The sequence below is a fragment of the Musca autumnalis genome, unplaced genomic scaffold (genome assembly GCF_047663935.1).
Source record: "Musca autumnalis isolate F117 unplaced genomic scaffold, ASM4766393v1 scaffold_5, whole genome shotgun sequence".
NCBI classification, from domain to species: Eukaryota; Metazoa; Arthropoda; class Insecta; order Diptera; family Muscidae; genus Musca; species Musca autumnalis.
In genome coordinates this window covers 117,909,713-117,931,014 of record NW_027412088.1, presented here as the reverse complement: position 1 = coordinate 117,931,014, position 21,302 = coordinate 117,909,713, and the positions used below count along the sequence as shown (strand labels likewise).

Genomic DNA, 21,302 nt, shown 5'->3' with positions numbered 1-21,302 from the left:
GTTACAAACTTGGTCCATGGTATTTTTAGAATTCGTCTGTAGGTCCACATCTCGAAAGCTTCAAACTTCTTCATGTCGGCTGCCTTCAGATCCACATTTCGACTCCATATAGCAAAACTGACCATACATATGTTTGCAGATATCTTAATTTTGACTTTATATTGATATCATGAATCACAAACATTTTCTTGTATTTTATGAAAGTTTCTCTCGCCATTTCAATTCTGCTTCTTATTACTATGTACTCCTTCAACGCTGATATTTTTTATTTTTAAAGGCTTTTGATTACCCATACTCTCTTTGAAACTAACCATGTACTTAGTCTTTTTAATGTTTATCTTTAAAACGTAGCTTTCACTGCGTGCTGTCAGTCTATGTAGTAGGTATTGCAGTCCTGCAAAGCTATCAGCTAGTATGGTTGTGTCGTCTGCATATCTAATATTGTTGAGAAAAGTACCATTTATAAGAATTACTTTTTTGATATCGTTGATTGATTCTTGGAATATTCTTTCGGAGTAGACATTGAACAATAGGGGGATAATGTGCATCCTTGTCTCACACCTTTAGATAATACTATGTCTTCTGTACATTCTCCATTGACATCCACATGTGCAGTCTGGTGCCAATACAAACTTTTTATGCATCGAATTTCATTCTCTCCAATACCAATGGACGTTAGAATCTCTATCAATTTATCATGTTGTACTGCGTCAAAAGCCTTCTCGTAATCGAGAAAGCATATGTATACATCTTTTTGAACAGTTTTGCATTTTTGGACTTGGATTTGTAGGGATGAAAGAGCTTCACGGGTTCCGTTGCCTTCTTTAAAACCAAATTGGGATGCACCCATAACTTTCTCACACTTTTCATATATTCGCCCATGAATTATTGTTAGAAAAATCTTCAAAGCATGGCTCATTAAGCTGATAAGTCTATAGTCACTGCAGTGTTTCGGTTGGTTTTTCTTTGGAACCGTTATAAAAGTTGATCTCAGCCAATCATTTCGGTATTCTCCGGTCTCATATATGTAGTTGAATAGCTTGATCAGGATATTAATGTTATCTCCCTCTATAAACTTTAGTATTTCCGATGGAATCTCGTCAGGACCACATGATTTTTTAACTTTTAAGGATTTTATCGCTGACTCAATATCTTGATGTTCCTTCTGGCGGTTCATTTCTCATCATCTCATAGGTATATCGGTTCTGGTCGGTAAACAGGAGCTTTATGTAATCTTTTCATCTCATCATCCACTTGTTTGCGCCATCTATTCCTTGGCCTGCCAATTCTGCGTGCACCGCCATGTGGCATGTATTCATACGCCTTTTTAGCGGGTTCATCATCGCTCATTCTTATGATATGGCCTAGCCAACGCAATCGCTGCATCTCGATACGTTTAACAATATTGATGTCGTTGTATAGCAGATACAGCTCGTGGTTCATGCGACGTCGATATTCACCGTCAACGCAGATTGGTCCGTAGATCTTTCGAAGAATTTTTCTCTCAAACACACCAAGCACTGCCATGTCTGCTTGCGCAAGTACCCAGGCTTCGGAGCCATACATCAGCACGGGTAGTATCAGTGTTTTGTAGAGCGTTATTTTTTTTTGACGAGATGTGGCTTTGTTTTTAAACTGCTTACTTAATCCAAAGTAGCATCTGTTGGCCAATACAATTCTTCTTTTTATTTCACAACTGATGTCGTTTGTTGTGTTGACGGAGGTGCCGAGGTAGACGAAGTCTTTTACTACCTCAATATTATAGGAACAAACTTCCACAGTCGGTCCGAGCTCAATGGACGCATTGCGCGTCGACACCATCAACTTGGTCTTCTCACCGTTTACCGCCAGACCCACTTTAGCAGATTCTCCTTCGACCTTTATAAAGGTATCAGTTACTTCTTTTACTGATCGACCCATGATGTCTATATCATCATTATAAGCAAGTAACATGTGACTATTGGTGTAGATTGTGCCACTTCTTTTGACGTTTGCCTCTAGTATAACCTTTTCTAGCAGGATGTTGAAGAGGTCACACGAAAGGCTGTCTCCTTGTCTGAAACCTCTTTTGGTACCAAACTCTTCGGAGAGGTTCTTTCCTATTTTAACTGAGGACCTCGTGTCAGTTAAAGTCATTTTAAAAAGCCGGATGAGCTTTGCGGGAATACCAAATTCAGACATGGCTTGGAATACCTTTGAGCGCAGCGGACTGTCGAAGGCTGCTTTATGATCGACAAAAAGGTGGTAGGTGTCGATCTGCATCTCTTGGGTCTTCTCCAGGATTTGCCGCAGGGTAAATATCTGGTCAATGGTGGACTTGCCAGGTCTAAAGCCGCATTGGTATGGTCCAATAATCTCGTTGAACATTGGCTTTAGTCGTTCGCACAATATCCCTGACACGATCTTGTAGGCAATAGGGAGTAGACTTATGCCCCTATAGTTAGAGCATACAGTCTTATCTCCATTCTTGTGGACGGGGCACAGGATACTCAGGTTCCAATCGTCGGGTACTCGTTCTTCCTGCCAGATGGTGCTAACTAGCTGATGAATACTCCTTATCAGCGTGTCGCTTCCGGGTTTGAACAGCTCGGCTGGTAAGCCATCGGCCCCTGCTGCCTTATTATTCTTCAGCCGATTTATTGCTGTCTTTACCTCATCTTGGCTGGGCGGTATACATTCAATACCATCTTCTGGGATTGGGACTGTGGTATCTTCGTCGTCTTCGCTGCTATTGGATACCAACAGATTTGAAAAATGTTCTTTCCATATCCTGAGTACACTATCTGTATCAGTTACCAAATTACCTTGCTGGTCTCTACAGGAGGATGTGCCTGTATCAAAGCCATCAGTTTGATGCTTGACTCTTTGGTAGAATTTTCGGACTTCATTCTGGCTCCTGTACACCTCTATTTTTTCACACTCCCGCTTTTCCATCTCTCTCTTTTTCCTGCGGAAAAGACGTTTCTCCTCTCTCCTTTTCTCCCTGTATCTCTCTCGTGCGCTACGCGTTGCTACGGATTGTAAAGTAGCCTTATATGCCGCATTTTTCTCTTCGGTGGCAGCACGACACTCCTCATCATACCATGGATTCCTTGGTGGAGGTCTCTGGTATCCAAGAATGGATTTTGCGGCTGTTTGCATGGAGTGGGCAATGCTTTGCCATTGCGCTAATATGTTATCGGGATGAGGAGGGCTTTGATTAAGCAATTGGGCTAGTTGAGTGGAATATGCTGTGGCTATCTGTTGTGATTGCAGCTTACCGATGTCTAACTTTCGTGTTGTGTCTGTTCGTACTTTGTTTGCTACGTTTAAGCGGGTGCGTACCTTTGCTGCAACAAGGTAGTGGTCCGAATCAATGTTTGCGCCTCGGAACGATCGTACATCCAACACGCTCGATGAATGTCTTCCATCTATCACAACATGATCAATTTGGTTTCTTGTTTTCTGATCTGGAGACAGCCAGGTGCCCTTATGAATATCGAGATGATTAAATCTGGTACTGCTAACTACCATGTTTTTTGCAGCTGCAAAGTCTATCAGTCTCATACCATTGTCAGATGTTTCACTGTGGAGACTGAATTTCCCGACTGTTGGGCCAAAGATATTCTCCTTTCCAATTTTGGCATTAAAATCGCCTAGAATGATTTTAATGTCATGGGCAGGGCAACGGTCATATGTTTCTTCTAAGCGCTCGTAAAATATATCTTTGGTCTGTTCGTCCTTTTCTTCAGTGGGAGCATGAGCGCAAATAAAGCTGATGTTGAAGAATTTAGCTTTTATTCGAATTGCAGCAAGTCTTTCATTCACTGGAGTGAAGGTGGATACAAGATGTTTTAGTCTCCGACTAACTACGAATCCACAACCAAACTCATGCTTTACGTCATGGCAGCTATAATACAGTGCGTCACCTTTAGGTGTTGTTGTGACGCCTTTTCCAATCCATCGTATTTTCTGTATGGCAGTAATATCGGTCTTGTACTTTTCAAGTACGTCTGCCAATGCGAAGACTGCACCTTCTCTATAAAGAGTGCGAACATTCCAGGTGCAGATTCGCAGATCATGGTCCTTAAAACGTTTGCGGGGTTCGTCAACTTTAGAGGGGTTTGTTTTTCTTTTCTTTCGTTTTTTCATAGTAGGCTGTTTTTTCTAGGGGAGGGTTACTAACCCGACGCCCAAACCCAAGTTTTTAACGTTCTTATGGGTGAACGCGCGGCACATGTTAGCTCACTACCTTTAACGGGTGTTAAAGGCAGTTCCCCAGGTGACACCACGGGGAGGTCAGTGTTCACTTGGGATGAAAGAGGGACCAAGATAAATCCTGGGCTTTGCCATGTTAAAACCGGTCAGGACCGTTCCTTGGTATCTTCATCCCCTACGTCACCCAATTGCAGATTGTATTTCTCTGTTTAATTCGTAGTTTCGATTTTTATGTTATCGACGTTCCTCCATCAGATACAGTATCTCCTTTGTTATCCATTCATTCTTTTGTGGTTTTATTATGATTCCTAGATTATTGTCCGCTATGGATTTTAGCGTATTTTTAACAGAATTCCACATCTGTCCACTATCTGTAGCTTCAATTCTTCTAAATTCTTGTTCAATGATCTCTTTTATTTTGGTCTTAACTCTTGGTTCCTCCAGTTTTCAGTATTGGGTTTTTCACGTATTATTCTCTTTGGGTTTCTCTTCAATTTTGCTCGTATTTTGTCATTAACAGGATATGGTCCGATGGAACATCTGCCCCTGGATATGTGGATGTCTTCATTACAAACGAAGAAAAGCGTTTATTGATCAATATATAATCTATTTGGTTTTCTTACTACATTTGTTGGTTTGTCTGGAGGGGATTTCCAGGTATACAATCTTCTTTTTGGCAGGCAGAACATTGTATTTGTAATTTTAAACCCATATTCCTGACAGAATTGAATAAGTCTGTCACCTCTATCATTTCTCTCGCCTAGTCCAAATTTGCCTGTTATGCCTGGTACAATATCTTGTCCAACTTTGGCATTGAAGTCTCCTTGGATGATATTTATATCATGAGGTTTTGTCATATTTATTAAGTATTTTACATCTTCGTAAAAACCTTCGACTTCTTCTTTACCCTTGTCTGCAGTGGGCGCATATATATATTTGTATAATATTTATTTTTAAGGGTTTTGTTTCTAACTTTATAAGCATTGCTCTATCAGATTTTGGTATGAATCCTGTTACGCATTGCGCTATGTGGCTTTTCAAAATGACACCTACTCCGTTTCTGTGATTTCTATTTAGGTTTCCTGAGTGAAATACTTTGACATTTTGAGATACAAATTCCCCATTATCAGGCCACCATGTTTCGCAAACTCCAAGTATGTCAATATTCATTCTATTCATCTCGTTAATGGTGTTAGCTAATTTTCCAGATTCATATAGACTTCGCACATTCCTAGTACCAATATTCAGCTTATTTTTTGTTTTACCTCCGGGGATTCTTAGCACCCTCGTTTGGCCGGAGACTGAACATATTGGATTGGCGTAACATGTAAACAACGATCTGACACAAGAGGATAAGTCAGAGTCTTTGACAGCAGCCACTTAAACAATTATAGAATATCCATCTTCTATATCCAAACACCGTAAAATAATGCTACATAGACGACAAAATGTTTCTATACAACTATTGTGGAAATTTCGACGTAAAACTGCAATTAACAAAGTCACAGTTGAAAGTAGTACATTGTTTTGAATGCGAAACTTAATACAAACAGGATATTTTTATCAAACATTTTTAACTTTAAATCGAACTTGCACTCATTCTTATTACTTGCAGATTTATTAACTGTCAACGCCGACCTAAAAAGAAGCCTTTCATCAGTCTTGGCATTCAAGTACGGAAAACATAAACAGCACCTGATATCAAGCAGCTAAAGAGACCTCCGGATTGGACATCCTCGTTAACGCCGAGTAAAAAAGCTACCCAAACAAAAACAAACGCATCTAATGTCAACAAAGTCATCATCATTGTCATATTCACCATCGTCAACGTCTCTGAAATCAGTCATGGCATCGACAGGTCAGCTATGTATATCCGTAATACAACACAGGTTATTATCAAAGAAGAGTTCGACACTAACAGGGAAGAACACATTCAAGCCAGCAACTACCCACTATTTAGAACAAGACATGAAGTACAACTTTGACTTTCGATTGTATATCTACATTTGTTCTACACTGATGAATGACCTTGGTAACATGCATACCATTCAAGTCAATGCAGTTCTGCACTTAGACTTCGTCAAATTATACCTAATCTTCAATATCATTAATCACATCATATTAATCGAAAACAAGTATGTATATTTTTGGGAATATACATCAAACGAAAGCATGTACAACACATCACGGAGAGGCCAGAATGTTCAATGTTCGTCAACATTGAACCATCAATTTTCGTTTATTTAAATTTTTGGGCATGTAAAATACGCAGTGGAGTGCCCCATAACCGTCTCTTTCGATGTTTTGACCTAATCATCATTCACTTCTTCATTACATGGTGGATACATTTTTGATGACTTCCTTCTACCTCTTATTTTGTCTTTCTTATTCTTTCTCTAATAAGAACGGACCAAAACAACAAAACCACATGCATTTGATCATTGCATAGGCAATGAAGTTATTGTTGTTACTGACATTGTTATCTTCTCCAGGCCTTCGACAACAAAGGGACAATGACAATTTTTTAGTCGCTGCAATGATTTCGCACTCAACGCATCAATTCTCGTCACAGAATACGAAGCAAAAGCAATTAACAAAAACAACATAACATGTTAAAAATACATAAACGACTTTACATACATATCAACATAAAATAAAAGAAATTGTTTTATAAAGTAAACGCAGAGTAACTGCAAATTATTAATAGAATAAAACTTGAAAAATAAAACAAAACACACTTAAAATTATTGTGAATTAAATAAAAACTGAATTGTGAATACCAATCAAACTGTTTTATTGGGAACCGAAAACAAAGAGGTTAAAACAAAATTTGGAACAAATCAAATGAAACAAAACCACACCCCAGCCATAAACAGGTGAAATTATTGGTTCCCTATCGTTTTCAGTAGTTTTGTCAATGATTGCGATAGAAAAAATTATATTCTTAACGTAATATTGGCATGTTTGTAATTAATGTCCCTTTGTAGGCAATTTGGCTAGAAATTTCTAGTTTTTTGAAGTTATTTTCCAAAAATTGACCATGAAAAATCATTCAGGGTTATATCCAGAGTACGTACAAACAACCTAATGATATATGGAAAGGCCTGTATTAGCCAGACTTGCCCTATATTATACTAGTCTTTAACGGCGTTGCCCTGATAGAGGTAAAAATCGGGGCATATAACAACATGTTTGGCACTTTTCTTTAAAAATAGTTTTCAGAAATATTCTTAACAATGTTTTGACCATGTTTTTATAAAAACAACAATTTCAATACCATTTGTTGCCATTCAAGCCCAAACAATACTACTTCTTACGAAGCGTTTTGATAGCGAGTTTATTTATTTAAACTCAGGCGTGTGTTGGCTTCTTCCACAAGTAAAATATCGATTTTACGCCACATATGTTGATTTTCATCCGAAATATTAATTTTATACCATACAAAGCCCGCAAAAATACGACATATTTTGAAAAAAACTCGCACCAAAAAAAGAATTGGAGTGATTCTATGAAACACGTCGATGGGAGTAGTATTGTTTGGCTTGAATGGCAACCATGGGTGTTGAAATTTTTGTTTCTATAAAAGCAAACATGGTCAAAACATTGTTTAAAAAATGTCGGAAAACTATTTTCAAAGAAAAGTTCCAAAAGTTTTGTTATATGCCCCGATTTTTAGCTCTATTTATCGGTAACTTGAAAAATGAGTTCCAGAATTGCACTACTGAGCAGGGTTGCTAAAATTCGGATCCGTTAGTCATTATGCAACCCATTACAAAGAAATGTAAACAAAAATAACTACTTATATTACTCCTTACTAAGTTATGAGTACGGTGGCACAGAGCGTGTGTGTCCCACTACAAATCCTAGGGATGTGTGTTCAACGCTCACTGTTGACACGCGAGTGTTTTGTTAACAAAATAAGAAAACAGACGGTGGTGCACATGTAAGCGTTTAAACAACCCTTAATGTTCGTACGCGTGGCGTAGTGTGTTCGGCAACAAATCAGCAACAAATCAGCAACAAATCCAACACAGAGCGAAATAAAATAAAAATATGAAGTGTGTTGAAAATTAAAGCAAAATCCACCTCAACTGTTCTAAAAATATAAACTTGTTATCTTATGTTTCAACTTCTAGTGGCCACAAAATAACTAGTTATTCTAGTGGTCATAGAATAACTAGTAATTCAGTGCGACATGCCCTTGTTAAAATAATGGGTTAGTAGTGGGTTTTGTAAGTAATTACGTCTACCAAAAAGTACTATAACAAACCATTATATAGTAACGATTTTTTTTTTTTTTGCTGGGAAGCTAACGTCAACATACTCGAACCATTCAAATGTGTTTTTTTTATTTTTTTCATTTTCTATCTATTCTGTTGGGGGAGTTGGGAACTTTTCGCTTTTCGTTTTGTTCGCACTCACGAATGTAAACAAATCGAAACTAAATAGCAAGTTCGGTCAACGTGTGTTATTTTTCGTTTTGCATTGTTCATATCGAAAAGACGAAACGAAACCATTGCAAATGTTTCATAATGTAATTTTACGTACGCTGGTTTTTGCACATTGATCGATGGGGAGTGTTAAGACATTGCCGGACATTAGGCAAACCAAAGCTAAAACTCAGCTTTGTTGGAATTTCTGCTCTTTCCCCTTTATACGAATGTCTATTTTAACTGGTCTATTCTGCGAACAAATCATGTGCACCAACGATATCGTTTTTTTCGTTAAGGTTTACAACAAATTGGAAATCTATTTATTAAAATTTGTAATATTCTGACAATTTGATTACAAAAAAGTAAACAACCAATTGATTGTCACTTACATCTTATTAATTTATGTAAATTTTTGTATGTTGTTTTGCTTTATACATATGTATGTAGCTTTTAGACAGAAAAAAGTTGGTTTGGATTAAGTGTAAACAAAACAGACGGTGGTGCACATGTAAGCGTTTAAACAACCCTTAATGTTCGTACGCGTGGCGTAGTGTGTTCGGCAACAAATCAGCAACAAATCCAACACAGAGCGAAATAAAATAAAAATATGAAGTGTGTTGAAAATTAAAGCAAAATCCACCTCAACTGTTCTAAAAATATAAACTTGTTATCTTATGTTTCAACTTCTAGTGGCCACAAAATAACTAGTTATTCTAGTGGTCATAGAATAACTAGTAATTCAGTGCGACATGCCCTTGTTAAAATAATGGGTTAGTAGTGGGTTTTGTAAGTAATTACGTCTACCAAAAAGTACTATAACAAACCATTATATAGTAACGATTTTTTTTTTGCTGGGAAGCTAACGTCAACATACTCGAACCATTCAAATGTGTTTATTTTTTATTTTTTTCATTTTCTATCTATTCTGTTGGGGGAGTTGGGAACTTTTCGCTTTTCGTTTTGTTCGCACTCACGAATGTAAACAAATCGAAACTAAATAGCAAGTTCGGTCAACGTGTGTTATTTTTCGTTTTGCATTGTTCATGTCGAAAAGACGAAACGAAACCATTGCAAATGTTTCATAATGTAATTTTACGTACGCTGGTTTTTGCACATTGATCGATGGGGAGTGTTAAGACATTGCCGGACATTAGGCAAATCAAAGCTAAAACTCAGCTTTGTTGGAATTTCTGCTCTTTCCCCTTTATACCAGGCCCTTTATGACCAAAAAGAGAACGGAGAAAATGTGAATGTATTCAAAATATTGGCAACTTATAACAGTGTGTTAGTAAGTTTGTATTCACGCAAGATATAAAACAATAACAAATCAAAACATTTGTTCTCTTTTGTACGCTCTTTCTGTGCATTCGGGTCATGTGCGTGTAAATTGCCGAAAATCATCGGCACCGCCGCGCCATATGTGATCATGCTTGCTTTATACGAATGTCTATTTTAACTGGTCTATTCTGCGAACAAATCATGTGCACCAAGGATATCGTTTTTTTTTTCGTTAAGGTTTACAACAAATTGGAAATCTATTTATTAAAATTTGTAATAGGTATTCTGACAATTTGATTACAAAAAAAGTAAACAACCAATTGGTTGTCACTTACATCTTATTAATTTATGTAAATTTTTGTATGTTGTTTTGCTTTATACATATGTATGTAGCTTTTATACAGAAAAAAGTTGGTTTGGATTAAGTGTAAACAAAATATTTGAGTGATTTAGCTGAAAAAGTTCCACTCTTTCTTTGGCCACTTTCTGTTATCTCTGCTCGTAACTGAAGATAACTATAATGAAAGCATGTCAAAAAGAAAACTTTCGTTTTTACGACCTAAAAACACCATCAGATGTTAACAAAGGGAAGCAATCAATAAATAATGTTGTCGGGCCACATTCACACATAACGCTATGGCGGGAGATGTTTGTCACATTAATGCGGGTAAGAGTATATAAATAAATTCAAACCGGTTTGTCGGCACATACCGTATCTGTACACATTTGGAAGTTACTTTACTGACAATGACCCTGCTTTCTTAGTATGTAATAACTTTTTCTGTTAAATGTGACAGTTGGCCAATTTCATACCTAATAAGTAATGCAAAAAATGTTCGATGAAAATATGACAATCAACTCAATCTGTTCTTGTGACGTTCTTTAATGAATCGGTACTGCTCTATAAAAAAAAACCAAAATACATAAATAGTGCATATGTAAAATAATTTAAGCGAAGTGGTATAATTTATATCTAAGATAACAATTGTTTAATCAAATTAAACATACATAATTGTATACTGAATTGTGTACTTCTCGCAAATGATGGCGACATGTGCGTATCGCTTTCGTCACTATCGATTTTATCGATTAAATAACTCGCAGACAAAAGCGACAAGCGACCTCTACAATAGTTTTTGGTCACTCGGGCAATATCATATGTTTACAGGGGTCGACTTCGTATAAACAATTCTGGTTGGCGTTCGAAAAAATTGTAATCAATATTCCATGATTGAATTTAATTTATTAGGAGAAACGTTAAATCTTAAGACTTAAGAATGGTAGCAATCATTTAAAAGTTAAGTTCACATACAATAAGCCTGTTATTAAATGTATTCCTTAGAAAAACTACATTAATATGGTTCATGATTTAGGATAATCAAGACGACACAAGTAAACCTATAGTACGATTCCTTACATATGCAACGACAGGATTACCGACAAAAATCCACGAATGCAATTGTTTATTTGACCATACCCAGCAAAATGTTCGATGACAGATCATGAGTTGAATCATAGGTGCAAGTGACTTGTCATAGGTGCAAATTTAGGTGAATCACCGATGAAATTTACAAGGGAGTGACACCTGATTTCACCTGTTCATTGTCATGGCATTTTGCACCAGTTCATTGTCATGACATTTTGCACCAGTTCATTGTCACGGCATTTTGCATCAGTTCATTGTCACGGCATTTTGCACCAGTTCATTGTCATGACATTTTGCACCAGTTCATTGTCATGGCATTTTGCACCAGTTCATTGTCACGGCATCTTGCACCAGTTCATTGTCATAGCATCTTGCACCGGTTCATTGTCATGGCTTCTTGCACCAGTTCATTGTCATGGCTTCTTGCACCAGTTCATCGTCATGGCTTCTTGCACCAATGCTTTGGATCCGGATTTTTGCCAATCAGAAATAAAATTCGCAATACAATTATGTAATTTGTTGAATTAATAAGAATACAATGCGCAGATGATTTGTATCGCCAGATGTTATTTTTCTTTATTTTGTATGTAATTTTCAAAATTATATATTATATTAATCAGCAATATCATATTTATCTCTTCCGATGGCTGCAAGATACTTCTTTCAACTTGGGGGTTCCGTTTTTCCAATATTCGATAAATTATGTGTCAATCTCTGAACCAAGCTCATCGTTTGGGAAATCTAGTATAAATTTGAATTCTGTTATTTTATTTCAAAAGAAAAAGCTTATCCTGTAATAGTTACCACGTTATGGTCTCTTTTATACTTATTTTACCGATCTCCTACTTTGCTTCTCTCACTTTGCATGCCATGCTTGTGATATCGTGATCTTTCCATTGGAGTTTTGTTCCCTCGGGTCGCATAACGTCAAATGGCTCGTATTCATATGCCGGTGGCATCTTTATCCATCCTGTTAACATGGCCCAACCAACCCAATAATTGCAGCTCGATATGTTTTACTATATCGGTGTTGGTCGGCTGGGGAAGCTCGTGGTTTATAGACCGGGTCTTTTTCATACTTCTTTTTAATATCCACAAAACGAAACAGGTTTCCAAACACAAAATATATTTTTCTTTTGTTTTATATCAATTTACATTGTATTTTTAATTAAAATATATAAATTTTGCCACTATCGACCACTTTCATCTGACTTTTATTTTCATTTTAACAATTACTTTTGCAAGTACACAATTATTCGGGTATATGAGTATTTGATAATTTATTGTGTGGTTACTTATCAATTTATTTGAACTCATGATAATATTGTGACAAAGATCGGATCTTTCACGACTTCAATTGCACTCATGAAAATTCGATGAAAAAGATCGGATCTTTCATGACTTCGATTGCACTCATGAAAATTCGATGAAAAAGATCGGACCTTTCACGACTTCAATTGCACTCATGAAAATTCGATGAAAAAGATGGGATCTTTCACGACTCCTTTCGCACTCATGCAAAAGAACCAGTGAAATCATGATTTCACATGGAATCACTTCCATTTAATTTTGCTGGGATAATATATGTAGGTATATATTTTTTTCGAGCAGACAATAATAAAAATTCAAACCCTTTTACCAATATACACTGCACCCCGCTTATTTACCTCTCTGCTTAACTGCCTTTCCCGTTTAACTGCCTCACAATCTGAATCCCGAAAGTTTTTTCATATAAATGAGTTCAAACTGTCCCGCTTAACTACTTTTCTATAAGTACCCAATTCGGATATTTGCCCGTCAAATATTTCCAAAAAAAAAACAGTTAATAATGTTTTTCTCGGTTTATTACCCGCACTGGTGCATTTATGAGAAAATCAATTTCGACGACTACGTGAATTGTGATGAAGATGTCCAGTGTTATGTTATGGTGTTATGCTCACTGATGACTAAATTTCTTATTGATTAAATAATATAACTTATATATTTCTAGACTTTTTGACTATATACCGTTTTGTTTTTTTGGCGATTTTGTTCTAATTGTTGTCATTTTTTGTAAGGCTGAGATGAGATTTTTGTAACTACCCACATGAGGTAGTTATGCGGGATTTTCGTAATTGCCTTTCCCCCATAACTGCCTCAATTTTTTGGAATTTCATGAAAGGTAGTTAACCGGGGTGCAGTGTATTTATAAATTTTTACTAATTATTAAGTCAATGTGATTTTAATTTTTAGTTTCTTTTGAAAACAAAATCGAAGGAAATAATATGAAAATATGTACACCCATTATTAGGATTTGTTGACGTGTTTTACATACATATTTATATTTATTATGTAAAAAAGTAAAAAAATGGTACTCTGTGTCACCTAGCTAGGAAACGGAAAAAATCGCAGAAATATAAAAAAGCCAATCAGATAACAGCAACATGTCAGTACCTACATTAATAACGACACAAATTAATGATAAATTCATAACATTATTAGGTCGCAAAAACTTGCACCCACCTTAATATACACTCACACTTATGTAAAAAATTTTTATATAATATTGTTTATGTGTGTTTTTTAATAACACTGCATCTTTCAACCGAAACAATATTACTTCTCGCTTAAGTTACAGTCCGTAGACAACTTTCGACCGAGACAGTTCTAAAAAAAATCAAGTCAGTCTTAGTTCCAACGCGTTTTTTATTTGTAATTCAAATATTCTCTACGTCGTAAGTGAAGATAAACTGTAAAACGCCTTTTAGACTTGACTTGCATTATCTCGATTTGATAAACATAAATTGTAAGAAAATTACAACTTTAATCGACTGAATTTGCTAAATCCAGCATAGTCTGAATGTACGGTAACATAGTGAAGTAAAAATGATAAATTAAAAAAAATTTAAAATTTTACAAATTAAATTCAACGGTCTTATTTCTTGTGTGTGGAGTTAAATTATTAATACAATCTACATTCTATGTTCGTGCACGGAGTTTCAGGAGCTAATTATGGACTGATCTGAAAGTGCATTTGCCCCAATCTGTATTTACAGAATACTAGTGGACCCGGCGAATCGCTGGCGGTTATTGAAATTGATAATTTGAGCTCAAATATTTTTTCAATGAGACTGCTTTCACGCTGCAGACGTCAAATGTATGTACATTGCAATTGATTCTATCATTTCTATCATTGTAGAATGCTTGAATCACGAAGTGGTATTTCAAGTAAATTGTGCAGTTTGAATTCAAAGACCATGAGAGGGTCATTCATTGAATTTTGAAGTATAAGTAGCAAAATCTGGGGTAAAAATTTCGATCAGAACGAAATTGACTGAGACATGAGCGCTGGAAGAGAAAAAACCATCGTGTTTTACATGTAACATAGAAAGGTTATATGCGTTTTTCTTGAAATAACATTTTTGAAGTAGGTGTACAATCTAGCTTCAGAATCTTATCTTTAAATGAAGGATTTTTACCGATTTGTGACCCGTAAGCGGACGATTTTTGTTAAAAATTGAACAGTCCACCATTTTTATACCCTCAGCCTTTAGGCTAAGGTGGGTATATACACTTTGATACGATGAAAATGTGCCTCATCGAAATAATGGTTTTAGACCCTAAGTATGTTTGGACGAAATGTGTTTCAGACAATTTGGAGTCGATCTGTCTGTCCTGCTGGCTGGAGCGCACGATAACTCTCGAACGGATGAACCGTTTCGGTTCAAATTTTGGCTTTCGTAATATTTTACCCAAACTTAGTTTAAGTTCGAAGATGAGCTACATCGGTCCACTCCTTCCGGTACCCCCCCCCCCCCCCCCCAAAAAAGTTCGAAAATGTTCGGAAAGTTTGTGCGCACGATAACTCTTGAAGGGAATGACCGATTTGGTGCATACTTTGTATAGCGTAAACTTTCTATCAGAGTGATATGAGGTTCCACTATGGTCTCAATAGTTCCACCCCTTCGGGTACCTCCCACACAAAATTTCGGAAAAGTTCAGTTTATTATATGATTTTTGTTTTAGCAACTTGTATTCACTGCCCTCCATACGACGGTACAAGCTTCATCAGGGGCAAGTCCATACTTGCTGAGAAAATAGCATGCAAGTTGCAAAAATCCCCTATGACACCGTGTGAGGTGGTTGGAGCGCAAGATAACTCTCGAACGGATCTGCCGATTCGGTCCAAAATATGGCCTTAGTAATATTTTGTCCAAACATAGTTTAAGTTTGAAGATAAGCCATATCGGTCCACTCCTTCAGGTACCTCCCCCACAAAAGTTCAAAAATGTTCGGAAAAATTGTTCGTACGGTAACTCTTGAAGGGAGTGGCCGAATTGGTCTATACTTTACACATCCTAATATATCTACCAGATATAGATCAGGTTCACATATGGACTATATTTGTCCACTCCATCCGGTACCTCCCACACAAAATTTCGGATAAGTTCACTTTAAGACCAAATATCGAATCACTTTGATTTTTGTTGAATCACTTTGATTTTGTTGAACCCCCTATGGCACCATATGTTGTGGCTGGAGATCCACTTCCATAACGGTCAATGTCGATCCATTCCTTTTAGTTTGTCCTCCGCAAAACTTTTGATCTTTAATCCTAATCAACATTTTTGTCGGTTCAAACGCCCAAAATTTGACCCAGAGTGTCTTTTTCCATAGGCAGGTCAAGTTTGATGATGGACTTTCTGGGTCCACGTTTTGGCATAGCCCCCATATAATGGTACCACACGATTTAAGGTATTTTGAGGATTTTAACTACATTTTTACCGAACTAGCTGAAATTTGACATTTGAGTTTCCCAGTAGGCAAAACATTTCTCCAATGGTGGAGATAGATTCACATATTTCTTATAGCCGTATAACGGTACCTCCCGATTTAAAGTATTTTGAGGCTTTTAGCTACATTTTCTGACCGAGTCCGGGGAAAATCATTTTTCTGTTTTTATGCTTTTTGCACACTTCAACCACTGTAACTTAGTTATTTCTTAACCGACCCCTTTAACGAAAGAAAAGATAGTAGAAATAAGTGGTGAAATGTAGAAGTTATGCCCGATTAACGTTGACAATGCATGAAAGTAATTTTTCACAATACTTACCGTTAAAAAATCAACTTACGAAGTGATCTGGAAAACTCATCGTCTTCCATGGATTCCAACAAAACAGAATTGGTGCATTTTTTGGTGTAGCACAGTGTAAATCTTCGATAATTTGTGTAACAGGTGTTTTTATGATGTATGTACCTACCCTGCAGAAAATGTCAATAGTGAATCTATACTGACTTACTGCTGAAATTATCAACAGTGCTACTGACAAATTGTAGACAAGTCATGTACATTTTGGAACTGTTACGGTCGACTCCACTTTACAGTATGGTTAGTCCGATCATTAGTATGCCTAATGAATGTCGTTTAGATATATATATATATATATATAAACGACTTCTATGAGTTAAATAACTCTAAAAATAATAATAACTCGAATACGCGAGTGCCTAATAGACTTCTATATTGTGTCGATAACCTAAGAATATAATATTATTTTATGCCATAAAAACGGTAAAATGTTACTTCTTTACTAGAAGTGATAAAGTCAATTAAAAACTTTAGAATCTCATAACACCATTATTATAAGTCTTCTTCTGTTAATGATTGGATTTTACGAACAGATTTAGAGCGTTCCGGTTAACTTAAAATTAAAAGTGATCATTAAATTTCAAGGAGGACCTTTTTGTTAATAGTTTTTAATGTCAAACTTATGTTTTTAAAGCCTCCAAATTAGTTTGTTTCGCGTTTCCAAATTTATCCAATAGTAAAAGAAAACATATAATACTGGCTCCTTCTCGCACTATTATTTGAGACTAACCCCCCGTTTTTGTAAAAAAAATGTATTCTTCTCACACGAATTGTCAAATTTTGTAGATCGATTTATTCGCTTTAGCGAAATTGTAGAGCGCTGATTTGTAAATGAGGAATCCTATGTCTTCAGGGGGCTGAGCTATGGATGCTTAAATTTTTACGAATATAGACGAACGAACAAAAATAAGTTACAAAAACATGGGGTAAACAAGTGAGCATAGTCGGGCGGGGCCGACTATGTGATACCCTACCCCTGTGCATAAGTTTTTCACTCGTATATCTTTTAGGGAGATAATAAAGTTTTCACCTATCTGACTTTTATACCAAATGACTTAAGGCGAACTGAACTAAAATAATTAATATTTAATTTTATATTTGACTACTGTCGTATTTGTAATTAAAGTAAAATCTTCCAATTATTTAACTGTGATAGCTTAGCGCTTTTTGCTATAACTTTGATGTTTTACCATAAATACCACATTTAGTATTAAGTTAAAGCTCAGTTGGTTTAGTTTCATTAAATAAATATATGACATTAAAATAAAATTGCATAAATTTGAAATTGGGATATCCCAGCGTCTTTTTCAACATCACAAGCATTTCACCAATTGGGACATTTTAAAGCTCAGAATGTTTTCATTGTTGAAACGCTTTCAACCAAACCAAAGCTGAGATACTCGTCACTTCAATTCAAATAAAAAACGGGAAAGTGGGATGTGCCCCAAACTATTTTGCATCATAGTAAAGGTGATATTTTCATCATCCATTGACGGGCTTTGCTTTTGGAATACGACTACTAAAAGCAAGCGGAGATATCAGCATAAGAATAAAACTTTGAATTTTTGTCCACATAAGTAGCGTGATTACAAAGAAAAAAAAATGTAAAAATGGGATGCATTAGCGAATTTGCGGTATCTCTGTTGTTTGACCACCTACGCCAACCTACTTTGCATCATTGTAAAGATGGGATTTTCTACTTTCATAGTCAGGCTTTGCTTTTGAAAAGTCCCCAACCAAAGTGTAGATATTTGTCATTTTAATTAGAATCGCAAAAATTAAAAGTTTCGTTTAATTTGCGACTATTGTGATATACTTTACATCGTTAGAAAGGTGATATTTTTTACTTTCATTGTCAGGTTTTGATTTAGGTATACCCCAAATAGACGCTGAGATATTTGCTTTGGAATAAAACCTTAACTTTTTCTCCAAATAAGTTTTTTTACCCATTTCGACCCCTAAATATTATCCGGACATCACCAAAATCAGTAGTGTTCTTCCTCTCCGGGACCCCCCCCCCCACCCTCAGCTTCTATAAGGGGTGTATCAAAAGCAAACCCTGACAAAGAAATTAGAAAATATCACCTTTCTACAAACCTTTCTAAATTGAAATTGAATGAAACCTTTTCCAAATTAAATGAAACCTTTTCCAAATTAAATGAAACCTTTTCCAAATTGAATGAAACATTTGTTTTTATTGAAAGAAAAAAGCCAGACTATTTTGAAAAAATTACACTGTGCTACAGTGAAAATTTGCAGGGGTTCTAATACATAAATTCGGTATTGTGGGAGTCCATGGAAGACGAAAATACCATTGATTTCTCTGGGTCACTTCATTTCTTGATTTTATAACGGTAAATGTAGTGAAAAATGGGGTTTCTTGGATTTTCAACTTAAAACGGACATAACTTGTTTTTTTCCACAACGAACTTTTACAGATTATTTTTTATTTAAAGGGTGAAAATCATGTCGTTCGAACAAGCCATAATTTTTCTCTTTCGAGACGAGCTGATTCATCAGAAGGTTTTTGTAAATGAAAAAGAATGTCAGAGAAATTGTCATTTCATTGGTTTTCCCCATTTTGTAAAGCTAACTAAATTTCCTTCTTGATAAAAGTAAATTATTACGCAGTTTGGTGTCTTCTGCGCAGGCTAGAGCACGAGGAAAAGCATTTACCTGTTTTTTAATGCGTTTTTGTCACACTTAAATCACTATAACTTAACCATTTATTACACGATTTTAAAAAAATTATGGCTTGTTCGAAAGACATGATCTTCACCTTTAAAATACAAAATAAGTTGTAAAAGTCTGTTGGGGAAAAAAACAAGTTAGGTCCGTTTTAAGTTGAAAATCCAAGAAACCCAATTTTTCACTACATTTACGTTATAAAATCAAAAAACGAAGTGACCCAAAGAAACCAAAGGTATTTTCGTCTTCCATGGACTCCCACAAAACTGAATATATGCATCAAAACCCCTGCAAAAAAAATTGTCAACTTTTGTAGCAGAGTGTTATATGCGTTTTCAAAGATTTTTACTTAAATTCGAATCTTAAGTAATGACATAAAAGTGAACTCGCGGCATGTTTTGCTTGCTTGAACTTACAGCCTGTTTTTGTAAAAATGATTGCCTGTCAAACGAACCGTTCGTAATAAAACGTATACGTTCAAAATTTGGTTCCTGTAAAATTTCGGAAAAGCTTTTATATTTCAGGCTTTCCGTTGTGTTTATTTATAGTATTAGTAGTATTTGCATCTGCATCTGTACGTAATATTTATTGCTTGATGGCAACCCCGATAAACAGATGACAAACAACAAAGAAGAAAAAAATGTAAACAAATTTGTCAAAAAACAATTCGCACAATATGAAGAATCGGCGATACTTCTTCTGTGCTTCTGTGAAAACGAATAAAATGACATTTCCCACCAGTTTTCATGCGTTTTGTGCCATTTATTACTCAAATAATTCGGTTTTCATTCAAAACGATTGGTCTTTTTCATTCGTTTATTTCTGACGTATTCGTTCGTCTGATTTTGTTACGAGAACCAAACAATTACAAAAATGAAAAACTTTCATTTGTTTGGCACACGAATACAAACGTCAATAGGTGTGTTCGATAACTTCGCAAGTAAAAAGTACTTGCAAGTACTCAGCAAATTCTCAGTAACTTCTCTCAATGAATTTTACTCTCTCGAAGCTAAAAATTTGCATAATGTTATCGAACAACAATTTCCAATCACTTGCAAGAAGTCAGCTGATTGCACAAAGAAGTAGTTTGGCGGAAAAGATTTAATTTAACAATTGAAGATTGCAACGAACATTTTATTTGATTTTCCACCGAAAATTAAATAAATATTAGCAACAAAAGGAAAATAGATCTAGTGTGTTCTCCAGAGACGTATAAATGGTTTTCCTCCTACTCCACGGATGCACCGCTTTTGCTGGGATTTGATACCTTTAAAATACAATCTCGTTTTCCATAATTTATTTCAGGTATCGGCACTAACCCAAACGAATTGTTTGCGGTCTCACGCATACGACTCTCTCTCGCTCTCTCCACAAACAGCGAGTGCGTTAATGCATTGCTAAAATTAAAAATCATTGAAACAAGCGACAGCAGAACCGTCTTCTTTGACTTCTGAACGAAGACTGAATGGTGGTTGTTCTGCTGTTATTCTCATCAAAGGCACGTGTACCCCTTTTTGCCGGATGCTGATTTATTTAGTTAATTCTTCCCTTTTTACCTTGTAATTATTTTAATAACCAAACGTTTTTTGCCAAGAATTGCAAAGTCAGCTAAAACATTCGAATTTAAATCAATTGATCATCAAACTTGCAAATTTTTACAAGGAAAATTTTGCTTGCAAAAGCTTGTAAGTTCTCAGCAACAATAGTCTCCAAAAGTCTCCAAAATTCTATCACAATTCGCTCTCTTTTACTTTACAAGTTCGTTATCGAACAGCATTTTGTAAAAGTTTGTACAAATTTGTGCAAACTTTTGGTTTATCAAACAAACCTAATTGCTATGAAAACCAAATAGTGTTTTCGTTCATTAAATCGACGAACGAATTGGCAAAATTTTTTTTTCAAAAACAGGCTGTTAAACATTTTACAATTTTGGACATCAATTAAGGTTATAGCTAAATAATCCTTAAGAGAGAATTTAGGTTTAAAAAATTGCTTATAGTAACAGGGGCTAATTATATTACCTAATAAAGTGGTTCACGATTTGCTGCTTGTGGAATTCTCAATAGACATGGTCCTTACCTAATTGGAGCAGTCCTGTTGATTGAGCTGTTGGATTCTACGATGAATTACGTTAACGATATTACGATCTATT

At 35.8% G+C, this 21,302-nt stretch overlaps 1 protein-coding gene across 4 annotated transcripts in view; it reads left to right on the top strand.

Moving 5' to 3' along the window:
• Positions 1-6,950: 6,950 nt before the first annotated feature.
• St1 (Sulfotransferase 1) overlaps positions 6,951-21,302 on the top strand; it is a 32,158-nt gene continuing 17,806 nt past the window's right edge. The window contains exon 1 of one of the 4 annotated variants that reach the window (XM_073991683.1): positions 6,951-7,073. The gene's annotated coding sequence lies outside the window, so the exon portion shown is untranslated. Of the gene's footprint in view, positions 7,074-13,959; positions 14,120-21,302 lie in introns of those variants that run through there. The other 3 variants (XM_073991685.1, XM_073991684.1, XM_073991686.1) reach the window with 3 other exon arrangements.